Genomic DNA, 20,567 nt, shown 5'->3' on the forward strand with positions numbered 1-20,567 from the left:
CTTTTTACATTGTGTGAGTCTTCTTTGGTATTATAATTAAATAAATTAATCCATCCTGCCTTCTCCTCTCTCAGGGCCGCAAAACCCATTGACCTTCCCTCCTGGTGCTCCCAAAGAGAGGAACACAGTCTGTCACTTGCCTATGGACTGTCTGATAATAGATATTTGATGAGGGAAGAGGGAGAAACATGGTTTTCACTGTAGACATAAGAAAGGGGTGAACACCTGTCCCCCGCTACTGATGTAGGATTTCTTTGTCATCCTTCCATGGCTCTCATCTGGTTTTGGAAAGCAAAGAGGAGGAGGGGGTCTAAGAAACAGTCCTGCTATACTTCCTTTTCCTGGTTGAGCTCTAGCATATTGGCTTTCCCAGGGCTGCTGTTAGGACTTCATTGCTGAGAGCTTTACAGCTGATCAGGCAATGTAAACCTACCTCCTGCCTTAGGGCGGGGATGGATTAGATGGACCCCTCCAGCCTTGCCTGAGTCTGTGTTAAATCAGCCAGTACTCGTGAGCAGCACCCTCTAGCTTGGCATTGGGGAGCACACAATGTATGGACATAGAGATGTATGGACTGGAATAAGTGACTTTCATAGCTGCTTTCTGCTGAGCAGGCCCTCAGCAAGCACACAAGAGTGTGCAGTGCTTTAGTCATAGGGTCACCTGGAAGTTTTCTTCTGATGGATTTTGCCTGTGTACAAAATAGATGTGAAAATGGCTAAAAATAGCCTTTACAGCACCTACATCCACAAAAAGACTCTTTTAGATCAGTCACTTGTCCTTTCCCATGTAAAACATATGCTTGCTTTCTAACAAAGCTTTACTTAATGCTAATAGTCGGTGTCAGATGCATTGTTCCTGCACTGTCTTCCTCTTACACACTGCACAGTTCTGATGCAGATGTGCTAACATCACAAGTATTTGTAAGCAGTGCTGAATGTGTGGCTTTAGTTTGCCTTTAGATAAAACAGGCGCAATAACTTTCCCCTCCCACCCTCCACTGTGAACTCTCATATTGGGGTTGATAGCTGAGCAGTCACTCATCACATATTACTAACTCTTACTTTGTGTTTTCAAATACATATATATATATAAAAATATGAAAAATGAAATCTGTATACTCTTTTCATATGCCTTACAAATTTAAATAGAAAATACACAAATTCATAAGTATTTTGAACAGTGTTCTGTCTTTATTTTCTTGGTAACTTCCTCATAAGCTGCATTGAAACAGCGGCCTAGATTTTAAGGAACACAAGGCAAAATTTAACCCAGCTTTCATTTGTTTTGAGGGAATCATGTGTGTTACAGACCTGCGGTGAGACCTACTGACTATGCCTGCTACTGATGAATAAGAAACCAAAGGGCTAGAATGATATCCTTGACAGCTGAGCTGCCTAGCGCAAACTGTCCCACATCCATGCTGGTTTAGGGCTGTCCACATTTGTAACTGTTTGGTCATGGAGAGATCCACTTGAGATGATCCAAAACCACCAGGGACTGTCCACGCTGGTCAGCAGCTCTTGAGCAATCCAAATGCAAAATGCATGAGGGGGCTCCTGGCTTCTCCATAGAGGTATTGCTGTGTATCCTCAATAAATAACAGCAAGCCTGGGCTATTCTGTGGCCCTGAGAGCACATAGCAATGTGTGGATCACATCCCTACTACTCTTTTCTACCTCCTGGAAACAGGATGGCCATGTTGGTTGTACCTATGTCCAAATCATGTCTGGACATCAGTGAGAACAATGCTCGTGGCACAGGTCAGAGTATTTGTAACAGAAGTCTTGAGGTTGGTGAAGATGAATGAAAATGTGCATGTGAAAGCACTGGAAGAAACAGAATAGGGTTTAATAAAGGAATAGGTTCATTGCTACAGGGCATTGTAGAAGTAAATTAATTCGAAGGACTTCGTAGCAAGAAGGAAAAGAGCAAACTGAAGCCTCAAGCTAAGGTGAAGAGATGAGGAAGAACAGGAGAGGTGCCACAAAACATGCTGATAAAGAAAACAACAGGAAGCAGGAATTTTGCCTCTGACTTAAAGAACCTGACAGATCCCTAAAGGGTACAAAAGGCACATGCAGAAAACAGTCACCAGCCAAGAACCCAAGAGCTGTACCAGGGCTCGACAGCAGGTGGCACTGGCCTGCCACCTCACGCGCAGAGGGAGGGGGTGTCTGGGTGCAGGTGACCCATGGGACACTGACAGTGCGCAAAGTACCCGCCATTCAGAAAAAAAATACCACTCTTTGATTCCACAAGGTCCCTCTCTGGCTTCCTTTCCCTGGACCCACAGTAACAACCATCCTGTGGCCTCACCCTCCCTGCTTTACATACCCAAACACAGCACCCATGTCTGTGTCAGTGCCAGCTGTAGCTCAAGAGCTGATGTGCCAGGGCTCAGCAGCAGCCCATTACCATCTATTTTTCACTGACTGGAAAGGGCAAGAGCGATATCTGCCTGAAACACCCTGGGCTGCTTTGTGTTATGCCCATGTTTTTGGTTTATAGACATGATGAGACTTCTTTTTAGCTCCAGATCATTCATTTAACCTCCCTTGTCCTGTCTTCTTTTTCTAAGGCTTCATCAGAATCACCTGCACTTACAGTACTGTCAGGTGAAGGGGAAAAAGCCTCAGACACTCGGCAAACAGAGGTGTTGGGTTATTTTTTAGAATAGAGTCATAGAATCACAGAATAGTTGGGGTTAGAAAGGAACTTAAGATCATCTAGTTCCAGCCCCTCTGCCATGGGCAGGGACACCTCACACTAAACCATGTCACCCAAGGCTCTGTCCAGCCTGGCCTTGAACACAACTTTCCTGGGCAACCCATTCCAGTGCCTCACCACCCTCACAGTAAAGAACTTCCTTGAAAATGAGGCTTATATTTCCCTTTTTCCAGTCATCGGGAACTTCACCTGACTGCCATGATTTGTCAAATACGATGGCCAGCGGCTTAGCAGCTTCGTTCGCCAGCTCCTTCAGGACCCGCGGATGGATTTTGTCAGGTCCCATGGACTTGTGCACGTTAAGGTTCTTAAGATGATGCAGCAGGATCCAAGAGGGTGCCGGGTGCAGGCTGCTCCCCGCAGTGACCTGAGCCTGGGCACGCTGTGATTCTGTGCTTCCATGACTGATTCCTTGTACGTGGCCGTGTTTCCCCCAACTTGAGGAGCAGCCCGAGAAGCCTCGGTCAGCGCTGGCACAGGCTGTGCCCGATGGCAGCACCAGAGTGGGTGCCCTGCAGCCACCGAGGGCTCAGAGGGAGCGCCCACACCTTTGGTCCCGAGCCCAAGCCCATCCCTGCCACAGCTGCAGAGAGCCTGAAAGAGCCGCTCCGCCAGGGCAGGGAGCCCACGTGAGGACAGTTGGGGTGCCCCAGCACCCAGCGCCAGCCCTCATGGCCCCTCCAGCTCTGCGAGCTCAGGGCAAGTGGAAACCACTTGTCTGCCAAAGCCACGTGTGATCACAGTGAATACAAAGAGAGACTGGGTCAGGAAAACGTCAAGAAATGTATTTGCAAAACAAAAACATTAAACAAAATAAACAGCAAAGAACAACTGTTCTTGTCAAAAATACAACTCTTCTACCTAAAACTACAGCTATACTACCTAAAAGTACAACTCGTGTTCTTAAAACTACACCTATTCTATCTAAAACTACAACTCCTATGGAAAAACCAACACTCTTCTTAAAAAACAACAATCTTTGAAGAAAACAGGAACTCTCCTAAAGAAAAGTCCAGACTCCACGAAACTTCCCTCTCCACCAGCCCTGGAAACAAGCAGCACAAGGTCATTTCAGTGAGGCTGCTGATGGTCATTGTGTTTGCCACACGCTGGGGACAGTCGGACTGACTGCCAGCAGTGGATGGGGGGCACATTCTGCCTTACCACTGCTCAGCCCAAATCCATAGCCTCATCCTCCTCCACATCCACCTCCATCGGCTCCTCCTCCACCTGCACGTCCACCTCCATCGGTTCCCCGTGCAGCCCCACTTGGGTCCTGCTGGCGGCCTCTTCCTCCAGCTCCCGCATGTGTTGGAAAAGCCTAAGGCAAAAGCCAAGCAGAAGAGTGCATTGGTGCTGCCCAGAGCAGCGGAGCGCAGCTGTGGGACAGGGCTCTGGGCAGCCCGGTCCCCTGTCGCTGCCCGGGCAGAGCCGCGGGGCACTGGGGCCCCAGGCACGTCCCCAGCAGGAGCTGGCGGGAGGCCGGGGGCTCCTTGTCCAGCAGCACCCACCAGCTCTGACAGGCTGGCTGGTGCAGCTGCAGGATCCTGCGCCTGCTGCGCTTCAGCGCCTTGCGGGGCGGTAAGGGCTTCAGGACCTGCAAGAGCAGAGAGGGCAGGGGTGAGCGGCCGTGCTCCCTGCCTGCGGGGCCAGGGCACAGACCCGGCCCCGCGCCTGCCCCGGCACCCACCGCCTCCTTACTCTGCGAAGGCAGCCCTTTGCATCCTCGCCTCCGCAAGGGCTGAGCTCGGCCACCAGCAGGACACAGGTGGACTTCTTTTGGGGCTGCATCTCAGGTACCAAGATGGTATCCAATCGGCAGGCAACGAGGAAAGGGGACTGGGAACGAGTGGAAAGGGCTGGGAGTAGGGCAGAAGGGCAGAAGAGGAAGAGGGCAGAAGGGACTGGCGTACACAGGTGGGAGCAGAGGAAAAGCGTGGGTTCAGGGGTGAAGGTCTGTGCTGTTGTCTGGGTGCGGGCAGTTGCTGCCGTAACGCGGGTTGTGACATCACCCCAGAGTTCCAGAACGGCTGCGAGCAGGGGATGGGGACGAGCCCTGAAGGGGCCGCAGCTCCATGGGGAACATTGGGCAATCGTTACGTGACCCCCTGAGACGACAGAGACACACTTTATAGAATCATAGAATAGATAGGGTTGGAAAGGACTTTAAGATCATCTAGTTCCAACCGCCCTGCCATGGGCAGGGACACCTCACACTAAACCATGTCACCCAAGGCTCTGTCCAACCTGGCCTTGAACACTGCCAGTGATGGAGCATTCACAGCTTCCCTGGGCAACCCAATTCCAGTGCCTCACCACCCTGACAGTACTTCCTCTTTATATCCAATCTAAACTTCCCCTGTTTAAGTTTGAATCCGTTACCACTTGTCCTAACACTACAGTCCCTAATGAAGAGTCCCTCCCCAGCATCCCTATAGCCCCCCTTCAGATCCCGGAAGGCTGCTATGAGGTCTCCACGCAGCCTTCTCTTCGCCAGGATGAACAGCCCCAACTTTCTCAGCCTGTCTTCATACGGGAGGTGCTCCAGTCCCCTGATCATCCTCATGGCCCTCCTCTGGACTTGTTCCAACAGTTCCATGTCCTTTTTATGTTGAGGACACCAGAACTGCACACAATACTCCAAGTGAGGTCTCACGAGAGCAGAGTGGAGGGGCAGCATCACCTCCTTCGACCTGCTGGTCACGCTCCTTTTGATGCAGCCCAGGACGCGGTTGGCTTTCTGGGCTGCGAGCGCACACTGAAGCCGGCTCATGTTCATTTTCTCATCAACCAACACCCCCAAGTCCTTCTCCGCAGAGGCTGCTCTGACTCTCTTCTCTGCCCAACCTGTAGCTGTGCCTGGGGTTTCTCTGACCCAGGTGCAGGACCTTGCACTTGGCATGGTTAAACTTCATCAGGTTGGCATCAGCCCACCTCACAAGCGTGTCGAGGTCCCTCTGGATGGCATTCCTTCCCTCTGGCGTATCAACCCAACCACACAGCTTGGTGTCATCGGCAAACTTGCTGAGGGCGCACTCAATCCCACTGCCCATGTCATCGACAAAGATGTTGAACAAGACCGGTCCCAGCACCGATCCCTGAGGGACACCACTCGTTCCTGGTCTCCAGCAGGACACTGAGCCATTGACCGCAACTCTTTGCATGCGGCCATCCAGCCAGTTCTTTATCCACCCTGTGGTCCACCTATCAAAGTGATATCTCTCCAGTTTAGAGAGAGACAAGGATGTTGCGTGGGCCAGTGTCGAACGCATTGCGCAAGTCCAGGTAGACGACGTCAACTGCTGTGCCCCTGTCCATCAGTTCCGTAGCCCCATCATAGAAGGCCATCAAATGGGTCAGGCAGGATTCCCCCTTAGTGAAGCCATGCTGGCTGTCCCAGGAACCTTGCTGTTTTTCATGTGCCTTAACATGCCTTCCAGGAGAATCTGCTCCAAGATTTTGCCAGGCACGGAGGTGAGACTGACTGGTCTGTAATTCCCCGGGTCATCCATGTTCCCCTTCTTGAAAATGGGGCTTATATTTCCCTTTTTCCAGTCATCGGGAACTTCACCTGACTGCCATGATTTGTCAAATACGATGGCCAGTGGCTTAGCAACTTCATTCGCCAGCTCCTTCAGGACCCGCGGATGGATTTCGTCAGGTCCCATGGACTTGTGCACGTTCAGGTTCTTAAGATGGTCTCGAACCTGATCCTCTCCTACAGTGGGCCTAGGGTCTTCATTCTCACAGTCCCTGCGTCCGCCTTCCAAGACTTGGGCGGTGTGGTCAGAGCATTTGCCATTGAAGACCGAGGCAAAGAAGTCACAGTATCACAGTATCACAGTATGTTAGAGATTGGAAGGGACCTCAAAAGATCATCTAGTCCAATCCCCCTGCCAGAGCAGGAACACCTAGATAAGGTTACACAGGAATGTATCCAGGCGGGTTTTGAATGTCTCCAGAAAAGGAGACTCCACAACCTCCCTGGGCAGCCTATTCCAGTGTTCCGTCACCCTCACTGAGAAGAAGTTTCTTCTCAAGTTTAAGTGGAACCTCTTGTGTTCCAGTTTGTGTCCATTACCCCTTCTCCTATCATTGTTTGCCACTGAGAAGAGCCTGGCTCCATCCTCGTGACACTCCCCCTTTATATATTTATATACACTAATAAGGTCACCCCTCAGTCTCCTCTTCTCCAAACTATAGAGACCCAGCTCCCTCAGCCTTTCCTCGTAAGGGAGATGCTCCACTCCCTTAATCATCTTAGTTGCCCTGCGCTGGACTCTCTCCAGCAGGTCCCTGTCCTTCTTGAACTGAGGGGCCCAGAACTGGACACAATATTCCAGATGCGGTCTCACCAGGGCCGAGTAGAGGGGAAGGAGGACCTCTCTCGACCTACTGACCACCCCCCTTCTAATACACCCCAGGATGCCATTGGCCTTCTTGGCCACCAGGGCACAGTGTTGGCTCATGGTCATCCTGCCGTCCACTAGGACTCCCAGGTCCCTCTCCCCTACACTACTCTCTAACAGGTCCTTCCCCAACCTATACTGGAACCTGGGGTTGTTCCTGCCCAGATGCAGGACTCTACACTTTCCCTTGTTATATTTCATCAAGTTACTCCCTGCCTAACTCTCCAGCCTGTCCAGGTCTCGCTGGATGGCAGCACAGCCTTCTGGCGTGTCAGCCACTCCTCCCGGCTTAGTGTCATCAGCAAACTTGCTGACAGTACACTCAATTCCCTCATCTAAATCATTGATGAATATATTAAATAATACTGGTCCCAGTACTGACCCTTGAGGCACTCCACTAGATACTGGCCTCCAACTGGACTCCGCCCCATAGACTACAACTCTCTGGCTTCTCTCCTTCAGCCAGTTCCCAGTCCACCTCACCATCTGATCATTCAGACCACACTTCCTCAATTTAGCTATGAGGATGCTGTGGGAGACTGTGTCAAATGCTTTGCTGAAGTCAAGGTAGACCACATCCACCGCTCTGCCATCATCCATCCACCGTGTTATTTCCTCATAAAAGGCTATGAGGTTGGTCAAGCATGACTTCCCCTTGGTAAAGCCATGTTGACTGCCCCTCATAACCCTCTTATCCTTGACATGCCTTAAGGTGACATCAAGGATAAGGTGCTCCATCACTTTCCCAGGGATGGAGGTGAGGCTGACCGGTCTATAGTTACCCGGGTCCTCCTTCTTGCCCTTTTTGAAGACTGGAGTGACAATTGCTTTCCTCCGGTCCTCAAGCACCTCTCCCGTTTCCCAAGACTTGGTAAAGATGATGGAGAGTGGTCTAGCAATGACTTCCGCCAGTTCCCTCAGCACCCGCGGGTGCATCCCATCTGGACCCATGGATTTATGGATGTCCAGATTGCTCAGCTGGTCTCTAATCCATTCCTCATCGACTAAGGCAAACTGCTCTAGTGACCTGGCTTCATCTGAGGTCTCAGGAGTACAGGGCTCTTCAGGACTGCCTCCGGCAGAGTACACAGAGACAAAGAAGGCATTCAATAACTCTGCCATCTCTGTATCTTCTGTCACCAGGGCACCCACCCCATTCACCAGTGGGCCTACCTTAAAAAAAGTCATTAAGAACCTCAGCCTTCTCCAGACCCAGGGTAGCCAGTTCTCCTGATAGCTTCCGGAGGGGGCTTACCTTGTCCCTGGTCTGCCTTTTATTTGCTATGTACCTATAGAATCCCTTCCTGTTATCTTTAACATCCCTAGCCAAGTTTAATTCTAACTGGGCCTTAGCTTTCCTAATCTGGTCCCTAGATTCCCGGACAACATCCCTGTATTCTTGCCAGGCTGCCTGCCCTTGCTTCCACCTTTTATAAGCCTCTTTTTTCCTTCTAATTTTCCTCAGCAGCTCCTTATGCATCCAAGGAGGTCTCCTGGCCCTCCTGCTGCACTTCCTTCTAGTTGGGCTTGTAGTAGGAGATCCTTGAATATCAGCCAACAGTCTTGGGTGCCCCTGCCCTCTAGGGTTATATCCCATGGAACCTTACGAAGCAGGTGCCTGAAGAGGCCAAAGTCTGCTCTCTTGAAGGCCAGGGCAGTGAGCTTGCTGCACGCTCTTCTCACTGTCCTGAGGATCTGGAATTCGACCATCTCATGATTGCTGCAAGCCAGGCTGCCCTGGAGCATCCCATTTCCTACCAGCCCTTCCCTGTTGGTGAGCATGAGGTCAAGTATGGCACCTTTCCTTCTCGGCTCCTCTATTACTTGCAGAAGGAAGTTGTCTTCCACACAATTGAGGAACCTCCTGGATTGCTTGTGCCGGGCTGTGCCGTCCCTCCACCAGATATCGGGGTGGTTGAAGTCCCCCATGAGAACAAGGGCCAGCGAGCGTGAGGCTGTTCCTGTCAGCCTATAGAGTGCTTCATCCGCAGAGTCCTCTTGATCAGGCAGTCTGTAACAGATCCCCACAGTTGGACTCTGTAGGACACAGTAGGACGCTTTGGTGCTTAAACAATCAATAAAATGGGTGAAGGCTGCGCTGGCCAACTCCACAAGGATCAGGACCATCTCCTTTGCTCCTTTCCTGTCCCACAAGCAGTCAGTGATCGACCTGAGCAGTGCTCAAGTGCTGAAGTTGGGATGCGGCCATGGGGCTGGAATTCAGCCCTGCCCAGCCACGTCGCCCAGCGGTGCCCATCACAGGAGAGCCCGTGCGAGAACCTGCGCCCCACGCGCAGCGAAGGCTGCGAGGGCAGCACAAGATGTGGTGCCTGCCAGCAGCGTGTGTCGAGGGCTGCCTGCTTCAGGAGGGGTCTGCAGCAGCTCTGGACCTTGAACTCGCGTGTCCCCGTCTGCATTTGCACGCACACCTCATGCACGCAGCGGCTCCCCCTGCAGCCCGCTGCCGTTCTCCTGCTGGCAGCTCCCCCTCCCTGCCCGCTTGCAGGGTCCCACATGACAGCGCCGGCGGGTGACCCTGGCTCCAGCTGCAGCTGCCAACATCTGGTATCCCAAAGCAGCTCCAGCCCCAGACCCTCTTCCCACCCTGCGGGATGGGGACCAAGGGACTCACTGGGAGGAAGGGACGGAAGGGGATAAAAGGCCAGGTTTGGGCAGCAGGATCCAACAGGGTGCCGGGTGCAGGCTGCTCCCCGCAGTGACCTGAGCCTGGGCACGCTGTGATTCTGTGCTTCCATGACTGACTCCTTGTACGTGGCCGTGTTTCCCCCAGCTTGAGGAGCAGCCCGAGAAGCCTTGGTCAGCGCTGGCACAGGCTGTGCCCGATGGCAGCACCAGAGCGGGTGCCCTGCAGCCACCGAGGGCTCAGAGGGAGCGCCCACACCTTTGGTCCCGAGCCCAAGCCCATCCCTGCCCACAGCTGCAGAGAGCCTGAAAGAGCCGCTCCGCCAGGGCAGGGAGCCCACGTGAGGACAGTTGGGGTGCCCCAGCACCCAGCGCCAGCCCTCATGACCCCTCCAGCTCTGCGAGCTCAGGGCAAGTGGAAACCACTTGTCTGCCAAAGCCACGTGTGATCACAGTGAATACAAAGAGAGACTGGGTCAGGGAAACGTCAAGAAATGTATTTGCAAAACAAAAAAATTAAACAAAGTAAACAACAAATAACAACTGTTCTTGTCAAAAATACAACTCTTCTACCTAAAACTACAGCTATACTACCTAAAAGTACAACTCGTGTTCTTAAAACTACACCTATTCTATCTAAAACTACAACTCCTATGTAAAAAACCAACAATCTTCTTAAAAAACAACAATCCTTGAGGAAAACAGGAACTCTCCTACAGAAAACTCCAGATTCCACGAAACTTCCCTCTCCACCAGCCCTGGAAACAAGCAGCACAAGGTCATTTCAGTGAGGCTGCTGATGGTCATTGTGTTTGCCACACGCTGGGGACAGTCGGACTGACTGCCAGCAGTGGATGGGGGGCACATTCTGCCTTACCACTGCTCAGCCCAAATCCATAGCCTCATCCTCCTCCACATCCACCTCCATCGGCTCCTCCTCCACCTGCACGTCCACCTCCATCGGTTCCCCGTGCAGCCCCACTTGGGTCCTGCTGGCGGCCTCTTCCTCCAGCTCCCGCATGTGTTGGAAAAGCCTAAGGCAAAAGCCAAGCAGAAGAGTGCATTGGTGCTGCCCAGAGCAGCGGAGCGCAGCTGTGGGACAGGGCTCTGGGCAGCCCGGTCCCCTGTCGCTGCCCGGGCAGAGCCGGGGGGCACTGGGGCCCCAGGCACGTCCCCAGCAGGAGCTGGCGGGAGGCCGGGGGCTCCTTGTCCAGCAGCACCCACCAGCTCTGACAGGCTGGCTGGTGCAGCTGCAGGATCCTGCGCCTGCTGCGCTTCAGCGCCTTGCGGGGCGGTAAGGGCTTCAGGACCTGCAAGAGCAGAGAGGGCAGGGGTGAGCGGCCGTGCTCCCTGCCTGCGGGGCCAGGGCACAGACCCGGCCCCGCGCCTGCCCCGGCACCCACCGCCTCCTTACTCTGCGAAGGCAGCCCTTTGCATCCTCGCCTCCGCAAGGGCTGAGCTCGGCCACCAGCAGGACACAGGTGGACTTCTTTTGGGGCTGCATCTCAGGTACCAAGATGGTATCCAATCGGCAGGCAACGAGGAAAGGGGACTGGGAACGAGTGGAAAGGGCTGGGAGTAGGGCAGAAGGGCAGAAGAGGAAGAGGGCAGAAGGGACTGGCGTACACAGGTGGGAGCAGAGGAAAAGCGTGGGTTCAGGGGTGAAGGTCTGTGCTGTTGTCTGGGTGCGGGCAGTTGCCGCCGTAACGCGGGTTGTGACATCACCCCAGAGTTCCAGAACGGCTGCGAGCAGGGGATGGGGACGAGCCCTGAAGGGGCCGCAGCTCCATGGGGAACATTGGGCAATCGTTACGTGACCCCCTGAGACGACAGAGACACACTTTATAGAATCATAGAATAGATAGGGTTGGAAAGGACTTTAAGATCATCTAGTTCCAACCGCCCTGCCATGGGCAGGGACACCTCCCACTAAACCATGTCATCCAAGGCTCTGTCCAACCTGGCCTTGAACACTGCCAGGGATGGAGCATCCACAGCTTCCCTGGGCAACCCAATTCCAGTGCCTCACCACCCTGACAGTACTTCCTCTTTATATCCAATCTAAACTTCCCCTGTTTAAGTTTGAACCCGTTACCGCTTGTCCTAACACTACAGTCCCTAATGAAGAGTCCCTCCCCAGCATCCCTATAGCCCCCCTTCAGATCCTGGAAGGCTGCTATGAGGTCTCCACGCAGCCTTCTCTTCACCAGGATGAACAGCCCCAACTTTCTCAGCCTGTCTTCATATGGGAGGTGCTCCAGTCCCCTGATCATCCTCGTGGCCCTCCTCTGGACTTGTTCCAAGAGTTCCATGTCCTTTTTATGTTGAGGACACCAAAACTCCACCCAATACTCCAAGTGAAGTCTCACGAGAGCAGAGTAGAGGGGCAGGATCACCTCCTTCGACCTGCTGGTTTTAGGGATTGGCACACGGAAGATGACGCGATGTGACGGAAAGCTGCTAGGAGGGACAGGAACCAGCTGACCCTGGGGAGGTGCTTAGGTGGCAAATATAAGGAATTGTAACTGCGCAATAAATCGTTGTTGACCCGCATTCCGTGAATGCTCGATGTCTCAGCCCTTGTTTAGAGGGAACTAGTGCTTCCGTCCCTCACCACGCGAGTAGCAAGAAACTGCAAGTGGTGACCCCGACGTGATAGCAATGGATGTGCGCCACGTGGTACATGTATTGAACGCCTTTGTGCAGCAAGCTGGGTTGCCGAAGGTGATACATTCCGGGCCAGCGGGCCTCTGCATCCAATGGTTACAAGGCCAGGGGGCGGTGGAGGCCCTCGTGGACGTGTTAGATACCTCCCGATGGGGACGAATACGCCAAGAGCTTTCGGGAGCGGTTTTGGCTGGGGAAAAGAAAGCAGGAGAGATAGGGGAGACGTGGGGTGCTTTTGAAAATATTGTCTCCAAGATTCGTGAAGAACATGAAGCCGTTTTTGCGGCTCGTATAGCGTTGTATGGTACACCACACGCTGAAGCCGCCGGACCGGCGGCGGCGGTGGAAGGTTGCCAAACCGGCGCCTCCCTTCTCCGCGAATCGAATTGGCCACCCGAGGAGGAGATTCCTGACGAGGGGGCTCAGGCAGCCCCTGCGACTCCAGAAAGGGAGGAAAGTTTGGTATGCCCGCTAAAAAAACCAGTGGAGGAGGGGGGAGAAGGAGGGGCGCCATCACCCCCTTCATACCCATGGAGGGAGATGCATGAGGCTGTGCAACATATTGTAGAAGGGAAAGATCAACTGCCTCAGGACTCTAATGATCAGAACCCGCATAAACCCCCGGATCCAGATGATATTTGGTACCCGAAGAAAAACGAACGGGCGCGGGGACCCCCTAAGTATCACTGGTCCGACGAAGAGGAGGAAAAAACACCGCAGAGGGTTGATCTCGGGGGAACTAACTGGAATGAGTGGCGTGACCAAAAGCAGGAATCACATTCGGAGGGAGAGAGGGAAGCAGTGAACCGACCGCAGAACAGAGTAAAAAAGGTAGAATATGACCGAATACCTCAATTGCTAAAGGGAGTACAGGAGGCCTTGCGACAGGTAGATCAAGCATGCTCACGGCTTCCTCAGGTATATCCACCCGGTAAAGGGGTAACAGATTGGAGACTGGTTGCAAAAGAGTGTGTGCTAAACGGAGTAGAATGGCAAGCCCCCTCACCGGAGGCTTTTCCGGTCTTAGCCGCAGGAGGCCGTGTGGGGGGGGGTATGAATGGCAGCCATACGACCTTAAAACCCTGAAAGATCTTGCTAGCGCGGTCCAACAGCATGGGATCAGCTCCTCACAAGTGTCCACCCTGGTGGAGTGCGTTTTGTCCACTCCAACGTCTCCATATGATGCCAGGCAGCTTTTCCGAGGTATACTCCTGACATCGAAACGGTTGTTGTTTTTAGAACTTTGGCGGGAAGAAGTCGCTGCGCTGCTAGCCACCGAAGGGGGGCAGGGTGGCCCTTTGGCGGGAACCACGGCAGACATGTTAACGGGAGAGGGGCAATTTGCTACTCCGCAGGACCAGATGAGGCGGCTGAGCGGGCGACATTGGGTGGCGGTGGGGCAAACGGCACTTAAAGGGTTTCAAAGGGTGCAGCAAGCTGAGGGTCAGCATCAGCCGTGGCTGCATGTGAGGCAGAACGTTGGAGAAAATTTCACGGATTTTGTAGATCGGGTACACAATGCAGTTACAGCTGCAAAACTGCCTGAGGCGGCAAAGGAAGCAGTGGTGGTGCAGTGTCTGAAAGACAATTGTACCGCTACTGTAAGGGCGATATTACAGCAAGCACCGCAAGACCTATCACTGTCCGGGTTACTGCGGTGGTGGGCCGTCTGGCAGGGAGCCGCGCACGCAGCCCCCATGATCGCAGCGTTAAGGGCGACTGGCAATCCAGAGAACAAAGGAGGGGGAGGTGCTAAAATAAACCGCTGCTACGGGTGCGGAGGTTCAGGCCATAACATCCGCCAATGCCCCTCTCCTTTACCAAACAAAGGAAAGGGCGGAGAAGACAACTCGAGCCTGACCTGCTGGCAGTGTGGGGGGAGTGGTCATCATGCGCGCGACTGCCGGAAATCGCGGCCGCGGCAGCAGCAACAACGGCGGCTGCAGGGAAACGGGAAGTGGAGCGTTGTGAGCCCTGGCAACACTCCGCTTTGTGCGACAGGGCAGGGGATGGGGGGGTACCCCATAATAAGCAACAACAACCCTCAAAGCCTACCCTGGGGGAATCTCCTCTACTAATGGCATTGTCTTCATCTTTAGCTACTAGACCGGAATGTTTAGTCTGTTTTCAAAACACTTTACCGGAAATGGAACCTCGCTCTTTTACATGTATTGCTACGCTTGATTCTGGAGCTGATTGTACCATGGTGCCACGAGAACAATGGCCCGAAGGCTGGCGGACGTCACCATGTGGTGAGGTACAGGGGGTGGGAGGCTTGCAAAAGGTTCAAAGAAGCCGTGCTCCTATTCAGGTCATCTTACAAGGGGGATCGAAAGCAGATCAGGAACGGGAAGTAAATGTGAATCCTTACGTTTCAGAAGGGCTACCGGTAATCTTACTAGGCTGTGACACCTTAAGACAATGGGGGTGTCACCTGGTCACTCCTTTTTAGCTCGGGCCACTGCTGTGATACAGCCGCTGCAGCTACAGTGGAAGAGGACGGAACTAGTTTGGATAGAGCAGTGGCCCTTGTCTGAAGAGAAAGGAGCAGCGGTGCTAGAATTAGTGACTCGAGAGTTAAAACTGGGCCATTTAGAACCTTCAGTTAGCCCCTGGAACACCCCTATTTTTGTAATTAAGAAAAAATCAGGTGCTTGGAGGTTGCTACATGATCTGCGAGCGGTCAATGCATGTCTGGAAGACATGGGTTCTCTTCAACCCGGCCTTCCCTCTCCTGTTACCATTCCTGATGGGTGGCACATTTGTATTTATGACATTATGGATTGTTTTTTCAGCATTCCTTTGCATCCAAAGGACAGGAAGTATTTTGCCTTTTCGCTCCCCACAACGAATCATCAGCAGCCTCGACAACGCTTTCAGTGGACTGTGTTACCACAGGGCATGAAGAACTCTCCAACCATCTGCCCGCTGGCGATAGATCGAGCATTACAGCCAGTAAGAAAGTTACCAGTACAGGTAATACATTATATGGATGACATTCTGTTAGCGGCTGAAACGGAGGAATAGCTTCAAGGTGCGGGGACGATGCTGTATAAAAATCTGGAAGAACATGGGCTGCACATTAGTGTCGCGAAAGTGCAGCGAGTTAGCCCCTTTAAATATCTTGGCACCTTGATTGGACCTCATGAGGTCCGTCCACAGCTATGTACGATCACTAACACTGTCTCCACGGTGCATGAGGTACAGAAGTTGGTGGGCCAGCTGCAATGGATGAGGGCCTTTTGCCCCATTCCTGAGGAGGAGTTAACCCCCTTTTATCAGCTACTGAAAGAGGCTACTTCCATATCTGACAAGAGAGAGCTTTCTGAACAGCATTGTCAACTGCTGTCGCAGATACTTACACGTGTACAGCAGTGTAGTCTCTGTAGGTTCCAACCGCAGCATGAGATTCAAGCTTTCCTTTGGATTACGAAAGGGGCAGGGATTGGTCTAGTAGCACAGGACTGGTCACCATTACAGTGGGTGTTATGTCTCGAAAGGGAAAAAAGAACTTATACTATGGCCAGACTTATTAGCACAATTAATGGTATAGGTGCTCACTGTCGGTCGACATCTGTTTGCAAAAGAAATTGCCTGCTGTTTCCTCCCGTGTTCCTTGACTACGTGGGAATTATACTATCCTTCGTCGGAAAAGCTACAAGCTGTTGTGGCAGGTTTTCGAGGTCAATTTGCTGCACAAACTCCAACTCCTTGGGATGCTGTGGTGCAAGCCGCAGCATTGCAACCCCATTCCTGGGTAGTTGAAAATCCAGTTACAGGAATTACCATTTTCACAGACGCTTCCTCCCGTACTCAACAAGGTGCATATGTGTGGCAAGAGGAAAGTGTGTGGAAATACGGGCGAGTTCAGGCCCCAGGAAAGTCTGTTCAATTTCTAGAAGCATATACTGTAGCTACTGTGCTACGACAGTGGTCAGCAGACCCCATTAATGTTGTAACAGATTCCTTTTTTGTCTGGAAACTTTTAAAGCAAACAATGTGGGCCGTTGAAGCTACGACAGACTGTGCACAAGTTCTTTTTCAGGCCTTATCTGAACGAACTGCCAAAGTTTGTCCAATACACTGTAACAGTCATTCGCGCATTCCTGGACTCCTGACTGAGGGTAACAATAGGGCAGACCGTGTTGCACAGGGTCTGCCAGTCCCTGACTGTTGTGCTCCAGCTTTTACAGAGACCCCTTTACAGCATGCCAAACGTTTACACTCATTGTTACACATTGGCGCCCGAGTGTTGGCGCGGGCTACAGGCCTTTCGCGAGCACAGGCTGCGGATGTTATCCGTCTATGTCCAACCTCTGTTCACACCCCCTTATGGGAAGCAGGTGTTAATCCCCGTGGTCTGCGACCTAATGATATCTGACAGACAGATGTTACCGAATATCCTGCCTTTTCTCCTATGCGTTATTTACATGTCACGGTTGATACCTGTAGCAGTGTCATCTTGGCTACGGCGCAACGCAAGCCAAGACGCTAAGGCGACCATTTTGCACTGGCTCGAGGTCATGGCGATTTTGGGAGTCCCTAGCCAGATCAAGACAGACAACGGTCCAGCATATTCAAGTCAACTGGTGGCTTTGTTTTTACGACAGTGGGGCATTGAGCATAAGACCGGTTGTCCTCATAACAGCACTGGCCAAGCCATCGTCGAATGCGCACACCGGACTTTGAAAGCTCGCCTCAGGTGTCTTGAGGCGGGGGAGTCTGTACCTGGAGAAACTCCCGCAGTCCGTGTGCGCCGACTTTTACTTTCTGCTCTGACTAGTCTAAACCAATTCTCGCGTGGATCAAGTGAACAATGCCTGATGAGCTCGCACTTAGCTCCACCTCTAGACAAACCCCTGTATCCACAGGTATGGGTGAAAGATCCAGAAAAGAGTAAGATAGGTCCATTTGCCCTACGTGCTCATGGGCGAGGCTATGCCTGTGAGGAGGGGGAGACTGGGCTATGCTGGGTACCGGCAAAATGGCTGTTACCGTATTTGTACCTGTGTCTGTAAGTCTGTATTTGAGCTCTGTTTTACAGGTGGTGATCGACGCTTGCCTATGTCCGGGAGAGAGAGATACAACAGGCCTGTGGTGCAAAATGACATACATGACCCGTGTGCGTCCAGATGACTTCACTCACGGATCCAGTCACAATGTGCCTTATGAACTGTGTAGCTGGCTGTTGAATATGACAACGCTCAAGCCGGAAACACCTGCGTCTAGGCCCCTTTAGGCTGACGCCCTGAGTTTAAGTTTGTTTCTTCTTGTTTAATTGTATAATACGCACTGTGTGTGGATACTTAGCTGCACAAACCTTTCTTACTTGGTTAATTAGAGTTACGCACTGTGTGTGGATACATAGCTGCACAAACCTTTCTTACTTGGTTAATTAGAGTTACGCACTGTGTGTGGATGCTTAGTTGCACAAACCTTTCTTAGTTGGAGTTACTCACCATGTGTGAATATTTAGTTACACAAACATTTCTTAATTGGTTAAATAGAAAAATAAGTTGTTATCTAGAAAACCAAAGTTTTCTAGTCTTGAGGCGGGGGAGATGTAGGGATTGGCGCACGGAAGATGACGCGATGTGACGGAAAGCTACTAAGAGGGACAGGAACCAGCTGACCCTGGGGAGGTGCATAGGCGGCAAATACAAGGAATTGTAACCGCGCAATAAACCATTGGTGACCGCATTCCGTGAATGCTCTATGTCTCAGCCCAAGTTCGGAGGGAACTAGTGCTTCCGTCCCTCACCACGCGAGTAGCAAGAAACTACAGCTGGTCATGCTCCTTTTGATGCAGCCCAGGATGCGGTTGGCTTTCTGGGCTGCGAGTGCACACTGAAGCCGGCTCATGTTCATTTTCTCATCAACCAACACCCCCAAGTCCTTCTCCGCAGGGGCTGCTCTTACTCTCTTCTCTGCCCAACCTGTAGCTGTGCCTGGGGTTTCTCTGACCCAGGTGTAGGACCTTGCACTTGGCATGGTTAAACTTCATCAGGTTGGCACCAGCCCACCTCACAAGCGTGTCGAGGTCCCTCTGGATGGCATTCCTTCCCTCCGGCATGTATCAACCCAACCACACAGCTTGGTGTCATCGGCAAACTTGCTGAGGGCGCACTCAATCCCACTGCCCATGTCACTGACAAAGATGTTGAACAAGACCGGTCCCAGCACCGATCCCTGAGGTACACCACTAGTTCCTGGTCTCCAGCAGGACACTGAGCCATTGACCGCAACTCTTTGCATGCGGCCATCCAGCCAGTTCTTTATCCACCCTGTGGTCCACCTATCAAAGTGATATCTCTCCAGTTTAGAGAGAGACAAGGATGTTGCGTGGGCCAGTGTCGAACGCATTGCGCAAGTCCAGGTAGACGACGTCAACTGCTCTACCGCTGTCCGTCAGTTCCATAGCCCCATCCTAGAGGCCATCAAATGGGTCAGGCAGGATTTCCCCTTAGTGAAGCCATGCTGGCTGTCCCAGGAACCTTGCTGTTTTTCATGTGCCTTAACATGCCTTCCAGGAGAATCTGCTCCAAGATTTTGCCAGGCACGGAGGTGAGACTGACTGGTCTGTAATTCCCCGGGTCATCCATTTTGCCCTTCTTGAAAATGGGGCTTATATTTCCCTTTTTCCAGTCATCGGGAACTTCACCTGACTGCCATGATTTGTCAAATACGATGGCCAGTGGCTTAGCAACTTCATTCGCCAGCTCCTTCAGGACCCGCGGATGGATTTCGTCAGGTCCCATGGACTTGTGCACGTTCAGGTTCTTAAGATGGTCTCGAACCTGATCCTCTCCTACAGTGGGCCTAGGGTCTTCATTCTCACAGTCCCTGCGTCCGCCTTCCAAGACTCGGGTGGTGCGGTCAGAGCATTTGCCATTGAAGACCGAGGCAAAGAAGTCACAGTATCACAGTATCACAGTATGTTAGAGATTGGAAGGGACCTCAAAAGATCATCTAGTCCAATCCCCCTGCCAGAGCAGGAACACCTAGATAAGGTTACACAGGAATGTATCCAGGCGGGTTTTGAATGTCTCCAGAAAAGGAGACTCCACAACCTCCCTGGGCAGCCTGTTCCAGTGTTCCGTCACCCTCACTGAGAAGAAGTTTCTTCTCAAGTTTAATTGGAACCTCTTGTGTTCCAGTTTGTACCCATTACCCCTTCTCCTATCATTGTTTGCCACTGAGAAGAGCCTGGCTCCATCCTCGTGACACTCCCCCTTTATATATTTATATACACTAATAAGGTCACCCCTCAGTCTCCTCTTCTCCAAACTATAGAGACCCAGCTCCCTCAGCCTTTCCTCGTAAGGGAGATGCTCCACTCCCTTAATCATCTTAGTTGCCCTGCGCTGGACTCTCTCCAGCAGGTCCCTGTCCTTCTTGAACTGAGGAGCCCAGAACTGGACACAATACTCCAGATGCGGTCTCACCAGGGCAGAGTAGAGGGGAAGGAGGACCTCTCTCGACCTACTGACCACCCCCCTTCTAATACACCCCAGGATGCCATTGGCCTTCTTGGCCACAAGGGCACAGTGTTGGCTCATGGTCATCCTGCCGTCCACTAGGACTCCCAGGTCCCTCTCCCCTACACTACTCTCTAACAGGTCGTTCCCCAACCTATACTGGAACCTGGGGTTGTTCCTACCCAGATGTAACACTCTGCACTTTCCCTTGTTATATTTCATCAAGTTACTCCCTGCCCAACTCTCCAGCCTGTCCAGGTCTCGCTGGATGGCAGCACAGCCTTCTGGCGTGTCAGCCACTCCTCCCAGCTTAGTGTCATCAGCAAACTTGCTGATAGTACACTCAATTCCCTCACCTAAATCATTGATGAATATATTAAATAATACTGGTCCCAGTACTGACCCTTGAGGCACTCCACTAGATACAGGCCTCCAACTAGACTCCGCCCCATAGACTACAACTCTCTGGCTTCTCTCCTTCAGCCAGTTCGCGGTCCACCTCACCACCTGATCATTCAGACCACACTTCCTCAATTTAGCTATGAGGATGCTGTGGGAGACTGTGTCAAATGCTTTGCTGAAGTCAAGGTAGACCACATCCACTGCTCTGCCATCATCCATCCACCGTGTTATTTCCTCA

The sequence above is a fragment of the Psittacula echo genome, assembly GCF_963264785.1.
Source record: "Psittacula echo genome assembly, chromosome: 3".
Lineage (NCBI taxonomy): Eukaryota > Metazoa > Chordata > Aves > Psittaciformes > Psittacidae > Psittacula > Psittacula echo.